Here is a 16911-nt window from a genome sequence, read left to right on the forward strand (position 1 = left end):
ACTCCGTCTCAAAAAAGAAAAAAAAAAAAAAAAAAAGGGGTTATTTAAGACCACAGTGCTGCAAATGCTCATTTCATCACAATCATTCCTGTGAAAAATAGAAATAATGGGTCAGAAGGTATTTTTAGAGTACTTTTCTTATGCCATTGCAGTATGAAATTACTGTCTTTATTACTCTCCATACAAAAGTCTTTACTTGAACAAAAGATGCCATGAATTTCAAGGGAATCTGCTCACACATTTATTCTCCCTAGAAGGGCACTTATGTGTTTGCAATCAGAGTGTAGCCTTTCTTGCCTTCCTTGTGCTGCTGTGTTTGAAATAAAAAGGCAGCAAGTAAAGAAGAATCAACCATGACATTTCTAATTTCAATGGCCACAGCCTCTGTAATTTAGTGTTATATTACCTAGAAATAATGACAGTATTTCAAAACTGAGAAAAAGAAAGTGATACTTTATATTTTTAGTTCATTATTTAGTTTATAAAAATTTATAGTTTCTGATTTATTATATGCTAAAAAACCTGAACCTGCAGATATCTCAAATTTCCACCTAGATGATAGTATTAATATTTTAATAGCTTATAATCGAGAGTCAAAATTGCCCCATTTGATTTACTGGAAAGCAGTTATTTATCTTCTTTTTTTTTTTTTTTTTTTTTTTTTTTTTTTTTTTTTTGAGACGGAGTCTCGCTGTGTCTCCCAGGCTGGAGTGCAGTGGCGTGATCTCGGCTCACTGCAAGCTCCGCCTCCCGGGTTCACGCCATTCTCCTGTCTCAGCCTCCCAAGTAGCTGAGACTACAGGCGCCCGCCACCACGCCCCGCTAGTTTTTTGTATTTTTAGTAGAGACGGGGTTTCACCATGTTAGCCAGGATAGTCTCGATCTCCTGACCTCGTGATCCACCCGCCTCGGCCTCCCAAAGTGCTGGGATTACAGGCTTGAGCCACCGCGCCCGGCCCAGTTATTTATCTTCTAAGTGTAAATAGGTTATCCATAATCTTAAACATACAGATCTTTTAAGATTAGCACTATGTCTAAATTTAAATAAAATTTATAAGCTTGTAAAAACATACATTTTCATACTCATTTTCTAATAAAAGTGAAAAAGCAAAAGAAATGTTGTTAAAATGATTTTAAATGAAACTTTATATATCTTCATTAAATAATATTTAAAACCACATTGTGAGTGATAAGTAATTCCAATCATTTTTAGTCACTGAGAAAATTTAAATTATTCAATTGAAAGAAGTGTTCTTATATTAGCGTTTCTGAAACTCAGAAACTGTAGACTACTCAATGGATGATGATGTACATGCAGACCACAAATTTTCTATGTAATAATAGGCTAATCCTAGATTTTAATATAAAAATGTAATATATGTCTAAGTTAAAACTAGTGACTTTTAAGTCATGAGAGATATCATCATTAGAATCCCTTTATCAAAGTGTTTGGTTAAATGCAGAGTGTCTGTCAGTTTTATAATTAGAGAGAGGAAGGCATCATGTTTTTTATTTACTTGTTTAATGAATTTATGTTAATTTGATAAATTTCAATATAGTTTAAAAATAAAATTTTTATCTAACAAGTGAAGGAAATCACTTATTTAAAAATATAGAGGCCGGGCGCGGTGGCTCAAGCCTGTAATCCCAGCACTTTGGGAGGCCGAGATGGGCGGATCACGAGGTCAGGAGATCGAGACCATCCTGGCTAACACGGCGAAACCCCGTCTCTACTAAAAACACAAAAAATTAGCCGGGCGAGGTGGCGGCGCCTGTGGTCCCAGCTACTCGGGAGGCTGAGGCAGGAGAATGGCGGGAACCCGGGAGGCGGAGCTTGCAGTGAGCTGAGATCTGGCCACTGCACTCCAGCCTGGGCGACAGAGCGAGACTCCGTCTCAAAAAAAAAAAAAAAAAAAAATATATATATATATATATATAGAGAGAGAGAGAGAGAGAGAGAGAGAATTTTACTCTAAACAGTTGCTTCAGAGTCTGTCTTTTAAAGTACTATACTATTTTGAACATTAAAAATCAATAGTCTATTTCTGAGTGCTGGGTTCTGTCTGTTCATGATATTAAAAGTTTACTTACCTACATCTGTAAATGAGCAAGCCATTTGAAATTTTATATATATATATATAAAAAATGTATATGTTTCCTAAAATTTTAAGGTGAACAACCACATTTTTCTCTGGTGCAATAGCTTATTTCATTCTCTCTTATATAAAAAAAAAGTATTAGTAGTGTTTTTGATTGGCAAATCACAGTTGCATAAATTTATGGGATACAATGTGATGTTTTAGTATATGTATAAAATATGGAATAATTAAGTTTCATTTAATAACATATCTATGAACTCACTTGCCAATCATTTTTGTGGTGTTACATTTGAAATTTACTTAGTTATTTTGAAATATACAATACTTTATAGTTACTATAGTTACCCTGCTGTGCAATAGATCTCAAAACTTACTTAACCTATTTGAAATGTTTTACTTTTTGTCAGTTCCCTAACTTTTCATAAAATTTATATCCATTCTGAATGTGAATATATGAGAATTTGCCAAGAGTAGTATTACAAACATTCAACTACTATTATAGTCCTGACTGTGAATCTAGTCTCTCAATTTAGAGTGAATTAAGAGAAGATTTATTTTTTTCAGCCAAGCAAGTAAGTGTATAAAACTAATGGGTAACAAATATGGCATTAGTTGCCAAAAAATAGTATGACTAGCTTCAGTATGTCTAGCTAGTATGTCTAGCTATGCAAATGACAGTTCAACTAAATTAAGACCCTAATAGCTGCATGTGAAAAGCATTCATCTGCAATGTTTTGCATCTCCACTCAGCACCTTTTTTTCCCCATTTGTAAAGATATCAATTTCCCCTTAATGACTCCGAGAAAATACTGAAAATTGAAAATTCTGTGTTCAGCGTAATTACTGGGAACACGGTTAAAACATTTCTTCAATGTTATGAAAAGTTTTTATAAATATCATTCCACTTCAAAAAGTATTTTAGTAAGGCCGGGCGCGGTGGCTCACGCCTGTAATCCCAGCACTTTGGGAGGCCGAGGCGGGCGGATCACAAGGTCAGGAGATCGAGACCACAGTGAAACCCCGTCTCTACTAAAAATGCAAAAAATTAGCCGGGCGCGGTGGCGGGCGCCTGTAGTCCCAGCTACTCAGGAGGCTGAGGCAGGAGAATGGCGTAAACCCAGGAGGCGGAGCTTGCAGTGAGCCGAGATCGCGCCACTGCACTCCAGCCTGGGCGACAGAGCGAGACTCCGTCTCAAAAACAAAACAAAACAAAACAAAAAGTATTTTAGTAGAAGATTGTTTATTTACAGTACTCAGTTTAGATTCATAACAATTTCAATATTCCAGGAAAGTCAGAGACACGTAAATGTAAACAAAATTCCATAAAACTTGAATGAGATAAATTCCTCTTGGTTAAGAATTTTATTTTATTGCCGGGCGCGGTGGCTCACGCTTTTAATCCCAGCACTTTGGGAGGCCGAGGCAGGTGGATCACCTGAGGTCGGGAGTTCAAGACCAGCCTGACCAACATGCAGAAACCCCGTCTCTACTAAAAATACAAAATTAGCTGGGGTGGTGGCAAATGCCTGTAATCCCAGCTACTCGGGAGGCTGAGGCAGGAGAATTGCTTGAACCCGGGAGGCAGATGTTGCGGTGAGCCGAGATCGCGCCATTGCACTCCAGCCTGGGCAAAAAGAGCGAAACTCTGTCTCAAAAAAAAAAAAAAAAAAAAAGTTAAAAAAAATAAAGAATTTTATTTTATTAATAAATATAGAGAAAAATAGAAAACCAGTACTTCAGGCAAAATAACAGTTTTTGGCCGGGAGTATCACCAAAACAAGTGCTGTTGATTATCATTGTTAAAGTAAAAAGAGCATTGCCTGCTTTCCTGGAAGCAGCTGGCCTTTTAGAAAACTGCTATTGTCAGCTCTACTCACATTGACGAATAGCAAGTGGAAGTGATGTGTGGATGAGAAGCAAATGTGTCTTCTCTGCATCCCTTTTGTAATCAATTGGCTGAAGAAAGAGAATGAAGGTAGAGGTGAAAGAAAATATAATCCCTGAAAGATCATGAAAAAGTCCTTTTAGTCAGAAAAAAAAAAAAGGAAATGGTGATTTGAGCAGAATATATATTTAAAAATACTTCTTTTTAAAAAAGTCTCCTTTTTTTGAAATATAAAAAAAGCTGACCAAATAAAGTCTAAATGAGTTAAGTATAGCTCCTAGTATAACTCACAGTTAATAAAAGTTGACTATCTTCTCTGTAGACAACAGTTTTCATCAGCACTTTTCACCATACAGCTAGACCTCAGCTAACACTTATTATGTGTCACAAAAATGAATCACTTTAGAAGCCATCTTAATAATGAGACAATTTGTTGCAGGAAGTCAGGGACCCCAAATGGAGGGACGGCCTGGAGCTGCAGCAGAGGAACATAAATTGTGAAGATTTCATTTTAATATGGACATTTATCACTTCCCTAAAAATACTCTTATAATTTCTTACACCTGTCTTTACTTCAATCTCTAAACATAAATTGTGAAGATTTCATGAACATTTGTCAGTTCCCAAACAATACTCATAATTTCTTATGCCTGTGTTACTTTAATCTCTTAATCCTGTTAATCTTTGTAAGCTGAGGATGTACGTCACCTCGGGACCACTATTGTACAAATTGATTGCAAAGCATGTGTGTTTGCACAATATGTAATCAGTGGACCTTGAAAAATAACAGAATAACAATGATTTTAGGGAACAAGGGAAGACAACCATAAGGTCTGACTGCCTGCCGGGTTGGACAGAATAGAGCCATATTTTTCTTCTTACAGAGAGCCTATAAATGGACTTGCAAGTAGGGAAGATATCACTGAATTCTTTTCCTAGCATAGCATACTAATAATTAAGACCCTGGGAAAGGAATGCATTCCTGTGGGGAGGTCTATAAACGGCCACTTTGGGATTGTCTGTCTTATGCGGTTGAGATAAGGACTGAAATAGGCCCTGGTCTCCTGCAGTACCCTCTGGCTTATTAGGGTGGGGAAAAAAACTAGGGTGGTGAATTTCAGGTTAGACTGGTTCTCTGCTCTTGAACCCTGTTTTCTGTTGTTTAAGATGTTTATCAAGACAATATATGCACAGCTGTACATAGGCCCTCATCAGTAATTCTAATTTTGCCATTTGCCTTGTGATCTTTGCTTTTGTCCTTGCCCTGTTTCCTCAGAAGCATGTGATCTTTGTTCTCTTTTTGCCCTTTGAAGCATGTCATCTTTGTGACATACTCCCTGTTCATACACCCCCTCCCCTTTTGAAGTCCTTAATAAAAACCTGCTGGTTTTGCAGCTCAGGTGAACATCATGGTCCTACCAATATGTGATGTCACCCCCGGAGGCCCAGCTGCAAAATTCCTCTCTTTATACTCTCTCTCTTTATTTCTCAGACTGGCCGACATTTAGGGAAAATAGAAGCTACATTGAAATATTGGGGGTGGGATCCCCCAATAACAATTGACTTCTGGTACACAATTCAGAACATCTACAAAAGGAGTGGTGAACAGATTTCAACCATGATCCAAAATCTTATTCATTGGCATTGGTAGCTGAGTGCTGTGTTAAGGATTCTGGAATCACTATTTATTAAGTGGAAGTAGATCATCATAAAGGTCTTCATTCTCATCATCTTCACACTGAGTAGGGTTGCTTTCTTTTCTGCAGTCGTGTTTAGAACTGTCCAAAGAGACCCTCCAAATGCTTGGCTTTCTGTCTGGAAGTTTCAAATGAGGCTTTTGGATGTGCATATTTTTCTAGTTTCACACAGCTGCAGAGGCTTCAGGAAACTTAAAATCATGGTGGAAGGCAAAGGTGAAACAAAGACTTTCTTGTTGTGGCTGGAGAAAGAGCTACAATATACTTACTGGTCTCACTCAAGATGTTCTTGACATTCAGGATAGGTGGGGTGACTGAGCAATCATATTGACACTATCCATTCCAGTGATGCTCAAACTTCAGCATGCATCAGAGTCCCTGCAAGGCTTGCTAAGACACAGACTGCTGAGCCCACCTCTAAGACTTCTTTCTTTTGAAGGAATAAAGAGCATTCCATTGTGTAAATATACCACTTTTTAAAGTTCATTCACCTGTTGATGGACACTTAGGTTGATTTCATACCTTAGCTATTGTAAGTAATCCACTTTTTTTCCTTTTCTTATTTCTTTATCTCTTTTTTCTTTTTTATTTCTAGAAACATTTTAATTTTATTCTATAAATTATGACTGTTAAATACCTTTATTTCTATGCCTTCTTTTGGTTAATATTTTGACTGAAACAATAAATTAAAAAAAAATTTTTGGATCAAGGCCATTACTTTATTATTAACATAATCTGAGACAATATAGCAATAAAAATCAACATTGATTAGTGAAACAACAATTTTCTAGCACCTGGTAATCATTTTCTCTCCCACCAACATAAATGTTGGATCTTTGTGTCATTTCTCACAGTTGTAAGAAAGAAGCTTCTGATTAAATTGGTCAGCATATATTTGTGTAAAATTTTACTTTTTTAATCTAAAAATTAAACTTCTCCATTACCAGAAAAGGTATTTTTAATATGTATTATTTTACTCTATTATATTTAAATTCTTCAGAAAAACTAAGCTGACAAAATATGCACTCACATTTTTTTGAAAATTAAAAATGCTTAAAAAGCATTTTTTACAGAATCTAAAACTAAAAATATTTTTAGTTTCTTAGAGAACATCTCTGAAATACTTCAAGTTACCTTCTTCTGACAGTAGATATATATTTTTCTATATTGCTATAATACAGCATTGACTGTCTTTTGTGGACAACTCCCTCATTTTTATTCTATTTTCTTCTGCTGTATTTATGATATGCATTTTATATTTTAAAAGTTGTAGACCGTGCAATGTAATCTTCAAACAATTGACAATGTTTTTCCGTGTGTAACTGTCTGCTCCATCTGCAGTAACTTTATTTTCACTGCTCGAAGGCATTTTTACTGCCTGAAAAGCAATGGGATCGTTCAGGTGACTGTGCTGAGCTGGTCTTCTCCAGTGTCAGTCTATTCACTTTCACAAAAGTATTCTTCTGGTGAAAGAGGGTGCACTTCAACACTACTGTAGCAGCAATATGGAAAAGATTTAATAGAATAAAATGTGAATCATGGCTTTCTAAGAAAATAAGTTAATTTTTCTCATTCTGCGTATGTTAGTATGTGTTAGTTGTAAGGTTGGGAATTGAGACTAAAGTGAGAGAGAACACTTCACATGGGTCGCACAAGAAGGTCCTGTGCAACCTTCTTGTTTGTCAAACATACCCAGAATGATTTTGTGAAGTATTATGTTGCTGTATTCATCACTTATTAGACTCTGATGGTCATTTTTCACTTTATGAATTTAAATATGCTCTTATCATCATCCAGAGTCCTGTCCTTGAGGCTTAAGTACTCAGACATAAAACTATTAAAATATTGATGAAAGATGAGGTCTTTGTTTGTTTGTTTTCTTGAGACTGAGTCTTGCTCTGTCACCCAGGCTGGAGTGCAATGGTGTGATCTCAGTTCACTCCAACCTCTGCCTCTGAGGTTCAAGCAATTCTCATGCCTCCTGAGTCACTGGGATTGCAAGTGTGTGCCATTATGCCCGGCTTGGTAGGTATGTGGTTATGAGGCACTGACTCATGGATTGGGGGCTCTCTGGGGACCCTTCCCTCGCTGTCTACATTAGGCTAGCTAGTTAATCCTTCTCAGTCACCTCTCAGGAGTGGAGACCCTAACTGCTGTTAGGGAGAATAGGCATTGATATTTCTGGCTATTCCTCGCTGGAGAGGGGTGCTGTGTAGAAAACAGCAGCTAGAATTTCTTCCAGGGCTGGTTTAAGTGTCTCGGAAGAAACATGTGTTTATGCATCATTCCATTTGCATTACCACTTGGAGCTTGAGAGTTTTTAGGGAAAAAGAAACAATCTGGTTTAGTAGAGGACATGCATTGAAATGAAACGAGGAGGGTAGGAAAAGTCTAAAAATGTTGAGGCTGCTGACACACCCCGATAACTGGTAGCTATAGTTATATTTGCTAAGATTTGGGGGCATGAGGCTTGGCTTTGGTTAGCTCCCTTGATCTTACTTTCTGATAAAAGAAACCTGTGGGTTATTGACACCTTATTTATTTCCATCACCCAGCTGGATTTCCAGAATAATTGCTTAGAACTAGAATATTGATTTAGATTTTTACGTTACCATTCCCTTTCTTTTTTTTCTGTACTGCAGGCAGAGATTCCTGGTTGGCTTACAGGAATAAGCAGGGTTAGTTTAAAACGTCATCAAAAACTTTAAAAAAATGAATGAAACTAGAAGTTGATGATAAATGTATGATAAGTTTTGAAACATAATTTCTTTCTTTTAGATTTAGTTTTGTTAAAAACAGCTTACAATAGTCTGAATTGTTTGCAAAACAGACTTTAGTATTATCCTTGGCCTAACTATTTGAACATAGAGCAGCAAGAATAACTCTCTCTCCATAGGCCTTTTTGATAGGCTTTGATGGAACTCTGTTCCAGAAGAAATCTTAAATAGGACTTTTTTTTTTTTTTTTTTTTTTTTTGAGACGGAGTCTCGCTCTGTAGCCCAGGCTGGAGTGCAGTGGCCGGATCTCAGCTCACTGCAAGCTCCGCCTCCCGGGTTCACGCCATTCTCCGGCCTCACCCTCCCGAGTAGCTGGGACTACAGGCGCCCGCCACCTCGCCCGGCTAGTTTTTTGTATTTCTTAGTAGAGACGGGGTTTCACCGTGTTATCCAGGATGGTCTCAATCTCCTGACCTCGTGATCCACCCGTCTCGGCCTCCCAAAGTGCTGGGATTACAGGCTTGAGCCACCGCGCCCGGCCTTAAATAGGACTTTTCAAAGCTGGGCCAAGCCATGGATTTGTACTCTTAAATACCTGTGAGTTGGTTAAACTCCTGTATTTCTGAGGTTCCAAGAGCATAGTGTTTCTGAGTCTGCTAGAAAGTGACATCTTTTTACTCACCACAGGCCAGGAAATCTGTATGAGGACTGTGTAGACAAGGATGAGACCAGCTTTCCCAAGAGGCTGTTACTGGTTTTGCAACTTAAACTTGATTTCTTAAAGGAAAACACACCCTTCCAGTTAAAGCCATGGTAAAAGAACTAGCATTTTTCTATTGTGTTTCATTGCATAAGAAAATGGGCACAGTGACTCATTCCTGTAATCACATCACTTTGGTATGCTGAGGTGGGCAGATCATGGAGAGATCAAAATTATCCTAGCCAACATGGTGAAACCCCATCTGTACTAAAAATACAAAAATTAGCTGGTCATGGTGGTGCATGTGTGTACTCTCAGCTACTCAGGAAGCTGAGGCGGGAGAAACACTTGAACCTGAGAGACAGAGGTTGCAGTGAGCTGATATTGTGCCACTGCATGCTGGCCACAGACAGAGTGAGACAATGTCTCAAAAGAAAAAAAAAAAAAATAGAAAATGGATTTTTGTTTCACTGATGCAAACAACTATATTGTTGTAAGTTAAGAATGCTTATAACTAGTTGATAGAGGTTCCAAGATGGCCGAACAGGAAGAGCTCCAGTCTACAGTTCCCAGCATGAGTGACTCAGACAATGGGTGATTTCTGCATTTTCAACTGAGGTACTGGGTTCATCTCACTGGGGCTTGTTGGACAGTGGCTTCAGCCTATGGAGTGTGAGCCAAAGCAGGGCGGGGCATCACCTCACCAAGGAAGTGCAAGGTGTCAGGGTAATCACTTTCCTAGCCAAGAGAAGATGTGACAGACCGTACCTGGAAAATCGGGACACTCCCACCCTAATACTGTGCTTTTCCAATGGTCTTAGCAAATGGCACACCAGAAGATTATATCCCATGCCTGGCTCAGAGAGTCCCATGCCCATGGAGCCTCGCTCACCGCTGGCACAGCATTCTGACATCCCACTGCAAGGGGGCAGTGAGGCTGGCAGGGGGCATCTGCCATTGCTGAGGCTTGAGTAGGTAAGCAAAGTGACTGGGAACCTTGAACTGGTTGGAGCCCACTGCAGCTCAAAGAGGCCTGCCTGCCTCTGTAGACTCCACCTCTGGGGGCAGGGCATAGCTGAACAAAAGGCAGCAGACAGCGTCTGCAGATGTAATCTGCATAAACTAACCCAATGACAAAAATCACATGATTATCTCAATAGATGCAGAAAAAGCATACAACAAAACCCAACAGTCCTTCATGCTAAAAACTCTCAGTCAGCTAGGTATTGATGGGATGTATCTCAAAATAATAAAAGCTATTTATAACAAACCCACAGCCAATAGCATACTGAATGGGCAAAAACTGGAAACATTCCCTTTGAAAACTGGCACAAGACAGGGATGCCCTCTCTTACCACTCCTTTTCAACATAGAGTTGGAAGTTCTGGTCACGGCAATCAGGCAAGAGAAAGAAATAAAGGGTATTCAATTAGGAAAAGATGAAGTCAAATGGTCCCTGTCTGCAGATGACATGATTGTACACTTAGAAAACCCCATCATCTCAACCCAAAATCTCCTTAAGCTGACAAGCAACTTCAGCAAAGTCTCAGAATATGAAATTTTTCAATGTGCAAAAATCACAAGCATTCCTATACACCAATAACAGACAAACAGAGAGCCAAATCATGAGTGAACTCCCATTCACAATTGCTTCAAAGAGAATAAAATACCTAGGAATCCAACTTACAAGGGATGTGAAGGACCTCTTCAAGCAGAACTACAAACCACTGCTCAACAAAACAAAAGAGGACACAAACAAATGGAAGTACATTCCATGCTCATGGATAGGAAGACTGAATATCGTGAATATGGCCATATTGCCTAAGGTAATTTATAGATTCAATGCCATCCCCATCAAGCTACCATTGACTTTCTTCACAGAATTGGAAAAAAATTCTTTAAAGTTCATGTGGAACCAAAAAAGAGCCCACATTGCCATGATAATCCTAAGCAGAAAGAACAAAGCTGGAGTTATCATGCTACCTTCTTTCAAACTATACTACAAGGCTACAGTAACCAAAACAGCATGGTACTGGTACCAAAATAGATGGATCAGAAGTAAGACCTCAGAAATAGCCCTTCCTTACACCTTATACAAAATTTAATTCAAGATGAATTAAAGACTTAAATGTTAGATCTAAAACCATAAAACCATAAAAACCCTAGAAGAAAACTCTAGAAGAAAACCTAGGCAATACCATTCAGGACATCGGCATGGGCAAGCACTTCCATGAGCATGGAATTTTCTTCCATTTGTTTTTGTCCTCTCTTATTTCATTAGCAGTGGTTTGTAGTTCTCCTTGAAGAGGTCATTCACATTCCTTGGAAGTTGTTTATTAGTTTTTTCAGCCTTTTCAAAAAGACCATGGGATTTTAATCTGGTTTGTGATTTAACAAGGATGGGTTAGAGTAGTTAACATGCTTGATTGTGGTTCTTTGCAACCTTTCTAATATGCACATCAGATAGTGTTTTCTTTTCCACTACTGTATAGGATTACAAGGGCTTCAATTAGAATATTTAAAGGGCATTGTTTTTATTCTTATTGGGAATGGAGATTCTGTCTCTCTTTTTCCCTTTTGACTGGGTTCTTTTCTGACTGGCTCTAGGAAACCTACTGTGTTTTTTGAGTTTTTTTTGCTGCCTGTCAGGTTGCCTGTTTCTTAACAGTTAGGGTTTGGCTTAAAAGCAGCCAATAACATTAAACATGTAACATTAAACATTCTCCATGTAACATTAAACCTTGTCTTAAATTTTGGAAAGACTCTATATATGTATCGGGGTCATTAGAGAACTTGCCTGGGGCTCACTTTATTTTCTTAAGGTCCTGCAATAAGAAGGGAACTTGAATCCTAGTCACACCATGTCTATTGGGCATTTTCTGTAGGGGACAGCAGCAATGTTGTGGGTTTCTTGAGTGACACAACCAGAGGAGCTGATGATATATGGGTATTGGTGGCCCAAAATATGGGAAGCTGGTAGGGCACCCAGAAGTTGCATTTGAGGGTTCCCCAAGGGTTTATATCTCAACTTTTGGGAAATATATTTTTTAGTCTTGTCTGATATGGCTGCCAAGAGGGCAGATTTAATTTTACAATGCTTACAAAGATCTGGGTTGTCTCACAGGGCAAAGAAAGATCAATTTGTTGAACAGTGTTGAAATGAATACTTCCCTTAGAAAGCCAGGTCTCCTGTCTCTAAGATGGCCATGGGTTTGTGCAATAGAATATAAGTCATTTTTTCTTTAGTTTCAGGGTTAAAGAAGTTCCAGTGTAGGCCGGGCGCGGTGGCTCAAGCCTGTAATCCCAGCACTTTGGGAGGCCAAGGCGGGTGGATCACGAGGTCAGGAGATCGAGACTATCCTGGCTAACATGGTGAAACCCCGTCTCTACTAAAAATACAGAAAACTAGCCGGGCGTGGTGGCGGGCACCTGTAGTCTCAGCTACTTGGGAGGCTGAGGCGGGAGAATGGCGTGAACCCGGGAGGCGGAGCTTGCAGTGAGCCGAGATCACGCCACTGCACTCCAGCCTGGGAGACACAGCGAGACTCCGTCTCAAAAAAAAAAAAAAAAAAAAAAAAAAAAAAAAAAGAAGTTCCAGTGTTTCAGAATGCAGTAGAGGGGAATGCAGACTGTAGATGGGTTGTTACTTATCTAGAAAAAGGTGAGACAAGGTGTTCCTCAGTCGCCTTTCTCTTTTCAGTGTGGCAGAAAAAGAAAAAGGACATATCACTTCTCGATCTTCCTTTTTTTCCTCTGGGTCCCAGCAACCATCATAGATGTTACCCATGGGTGCAAGCATGACCTTCACCCATGGTTCTGGAGGAGTTCATTGATAGGGCACATTATGCTCACCTTCTCACCTAACTTTCCATCCTGCTTGTTTTCTAGACCCAGTCAGCCCAAAAGGCTCTCAAGGTACTCCAGTGGCCAGGAAGAAATTATGAAGTAGTTGGATTTGGGTAAGATACTTTTATAGAGGGAATGCCCTAATACCATTTTTTGTTTCCCTAGCTATGGCCTCAGGAAGGCATCAGAATCCCAGATAATGGGACCAATTTACTTTCAAACATAAAACTCCTTTTCTGTTCAAATTCCAATGTAGTTTGATGAAGAACAGATGCCTTTAAAATGTGTAAAAATTGAAGATTTGTTTTGCTAGCATGGCTTCTTCTGGCTCTTGAAAGCTCAGTTTTTCTGTTTACAAACAGGGCATGAGGTTTTATCATTGATAAAGGGATGTAAAAGGGAAAATAATTGGGGAACTGTTATGTTTTGGGCATTGACAAGGCTTCCTGTGGAGAACAATCCCATTCCACTAGGGATGCTGTAAAATTAGAAATGGTAGGTAAAAACTCCAGCTTTATATTTTTAGGCAAAAGTAAGAAAGAGGTTTGGGTTTTGATAGGCTGTTCCTGTAGCATATGCCACAGAACAAAAAATGAACTTGTCTCAAGGAACTGTTTAGATTCATTGGACAGTGCTGAGCTTTCACATGGAGAGAAGAAACAAACCAAATGCAAAGCAGGGTATTTACTCAGGGTGAAATACTCTCTCATACAGTGCCATGAATGTTTATTACTGGGGAAGAGAAAGGCCTTAACTAAGTAAAAATTTAGAGAGATTTTGAATTGTCCCTGTTGCTAGGAAATTCCAAACCACAACTCTGAGTTACATATCTGATTACTAAGACACTGACTGATTTTCCTCAGCATGATTATATCCATACAACATTGCATACAAAGAATGAATAGGAGAAATGATAGGCACAAAAAAGAAAAAGAAGGAAAAAAAATGAAATGAAAAAAAAAAAAAAAGACTGGAAGTTCTTGTGCCAGTGCCCTCATTGGCTGTTGGGGACTGGAGTTAGTCCAAGGGTTTTTAGGTAACACTGAGGCATAGACTCAGCCAGGAAGCTTCAGTTGCCCTAAGACCTCCTTTCAGTTCCACACGCTGGGTAGGCCCTTCATGAAAGCAAACTGGATTAGAACAGAACCAATGTTTTCAAGGTTATTTCTGAGAGAAAAAAACTTGGGACGAGAAACCTCAGAAAGTAACTGAGGTCAAGGAGCCTCACTCCTAATCACCCTTCTGATGAATTCCTTTCTCCCTGGTCAACACACCAAAATATGTTGTAGTTTTACTATTGCACCAAGATGTAACAACCTCTGTTGTTTGATATAATACCCAGAATTCTTTGCACTACATTCAAGAAGATTAAGGAGTGTGGACACAAGGTTGAGGTTTGGAGCAAAAAGTTTAATATGCAAAAAGAAGAACGTCCTACTCCAGCAGAGAGGGAGGTCTGAATGGGTTGTCCACTCTAAGGCTGGGATGTAGTGTTTTTATAAACTGAAATGGGAAAAAATTGTGCTTAGTTTGTGGGCTGTCTTAGATAATGTGTGACTCAGCTTTGCCTGGGGCCTTGACCTGGGACCAATCAGGGGCTGAAGTAATGATTCATAAAGGCTGCTCATGTTGGCCCAAAACCTATTAGAAGCGGAAGCAAAAGCTTGACCAAAGACCTTGGCCCACGACTAATCAAGGGCTGAAGTAATAATTTATAAAGACCAGACTCACAGTTAAAAGAGAAAAGAAAGTGTCCATGGAATCCATCAAAGCCTACTGTGTTCATGCCCACAAAAAAAGAAAAACTTTTTCCTGGGAGCCCACTGGTTATACAAAGAGCAAAGACATTTCTATGTCAGTCCCTTCCCTTATCTAAGTAAGCCAGAGTTGTGCGCAAATTTTTATCTAAATGGGCTTTAAGTTCTCCTACTTGTGCATCCGAGGGCATGAGTCCAGGCACAACCCCCTGTGCTAGTTGTCTTAATAGTGCAAGAGCTTATTTTTTTTTCCAAGCCGCTTTTTATGTTATGTGGGGATAAGGCACTAACCCGTGGGTTGGGGGCTCTCCATAAACCCTTCCCTTGCTATCTACCTAAGGCAAGCTAGCTAACTTCTCTCAACGCTATTAAGTTCCTTAATACTTTGAAAACATGCTTTAGATTTCCTTTAGTTTGGAAAGCCAAACTTGGCCAAAAGTAAATATAACAATATATTTCCATATAAATCATTTTGGAATTGAATTCAAATTATTAATTAAAATATTAAATTTGATATATGTATTTGACTGTCAAATTTTTTAAAAAGTTGAATAGATAGAAAGTGTGGTGAAGGTGAAACATGAGAGAGATACATGCTTTTATGATAAATTATTTTGTGGTCATTTAAATTTTCAATTTAGCAGTGTTGACTGTGTTTAAAATGTGAATATTGACAGATGAGAGAAAAAATGTTGACAATAAAAAATGCAAAACAAAGCATGATAGTATTAATGGCTTTTCTGAAGCCTCAGTTGTTGTCTTAGTTTCAAAAAAATTTAAACAAGAGACAAACAACAAAGAAGATGCAGCATGGAATAATTTATTGCAAAGGAGTAGACTCTTTTAAAAGTTAGGTGCAGAATACCCAGTACACCTTGAGAGAGAAGGGATTCAGGGCCTGTTGCTTACAGAATGAGAAAGCAAAGACTGGAACTAGGGACTTTACTTATGGGACTCTTATTATAAAGAGGTGGAAAGTGGTGTTAGTAGTAAGCATGTCCTGGGTGGCCCTCTTGATGCATAGACACAGTAGCTGTACATGCTTGTTCATGTTTCACATCACTAGCATCTTAAATCTCCACCCAGTGTGTTTTTACTATTATAACAAGTAAAAGGTCAGTTTGAGGAAAGGTAAAATCAAAATGTGCATGCTCTTTACAGGGGAGTTTCTCTATTGGAGAGAACTTTGCTTGAATAAGCTGGAATGCAATACAAATACTGGGGCTTATTCTGTTGGCAATACGCAGCCACTGTACAATGGCCATATTTGCTGCATCCCAAAGACATAGTCACTTTCTTGACTACTCATCCTTCCTCAATAGTTCTTGTCTTGGTTTATTCCAAACTACCAACTCTGAGACTAAGATTTGGCTGTTATGTCAACAGTGGGAAAATTAAATTTTCTTTTTTTTTTTTTTTTGAGATGGAGTCTCACTCTGTCTCCCAGCTTGGAGTACAGTGGTGCAATCTCAGCTCACCTCCCGGGTTCACACCGTTCTCCTGCCTCAGCCTCCTGAGTAGCTGGGACTACAGGTGCCTGCAACCATGCCCAGCTAATTTTTTTTTTTTGTATTTTTAGTAGAGACAGGATTTCACCACATTAGCCAGGATGGTCTCAATCTCCTGACCTTGTGATCCACCAGGCTCGACTTCCCAAAGTGTTGGAATTATAGACATGAGCCACCACACCCAGCCTTCAGCTTGATTTGGGTATTTAGCTGTATGCCCAGAAAAAAATATTTTACATCATTGGAACTTTGATCTTCATTATTAACTAAAAATCCTATTTTCCCACAGCTGTTTTAATTCATACATGGTAGCTACAAGTATTTTTTACTGAAAGTCTTGTCTAAGCAGTATAGTATATATTTAAGAATAAGAATAAAACCATACATGTTTCAAAATATTTTATTGTAAGTGAGTGGGTATGTTTTGTCATATGTAATGTATTTATGTTTTTCTAAAAATGCCAAAATAAGAATTTGATGATTGTTGATAACAGACTAAGGGTTTCTACATTGTGACTTTGCTTATTTTTGCATATGATATTGACTACCACTGTTGAATTTAGGTTGAATTTTAAATCTACTGTTGTTTAGCTTGTGTGGTTTTTGGTTCATTTGGGGAACCAAATACATTAGGTATGGACTGTTTGGGTAACTTGGCTTCATTTCTGCTCTCTTTCTATTATTACAAATGGGTTTTTGGAA

The 16911-nt window shown here is 38.6% G+C and overlaps 1 long non-coding RNA gene across 1 annotated transcript in view; it reads right to left on the reverse strand.

Annotated features, from left to right (window-relative positions):
• The window catches only part of LOC139360531 (uncharacterized), a 34242-nt gene extending 29664 nt beyond the window's left edge, over positions 1-4578 (reverse strand). The window contains exon 1 of the long non-coding RNA XR_011617979.1: positions 4276-4578. This is a non-coding gene — a long non-coding RNA (uncharacterized lncRNA). The remainder of the gene's footprint in view (positions 1-4275) is intronic.
• Positions 4579-16911: the final 12333 nt, after the last annotated feature.

Source organism: Macaca nemestrina, chromosome 20 (assembly GCF_043159975.1).
Source record: "Macaca nemestrina isolate mMacNem1 chromosome 20, mMacNem.hap1, whole genome shotgun sequence".
In the NCBI taxonomy this organism is placed as follows: domain Eukaryota; kingdom Metazoa; phylum Chordata; class Mammalia; order Primates; family Cercopithecidae; genus Macaca; species Macaca nemestrina.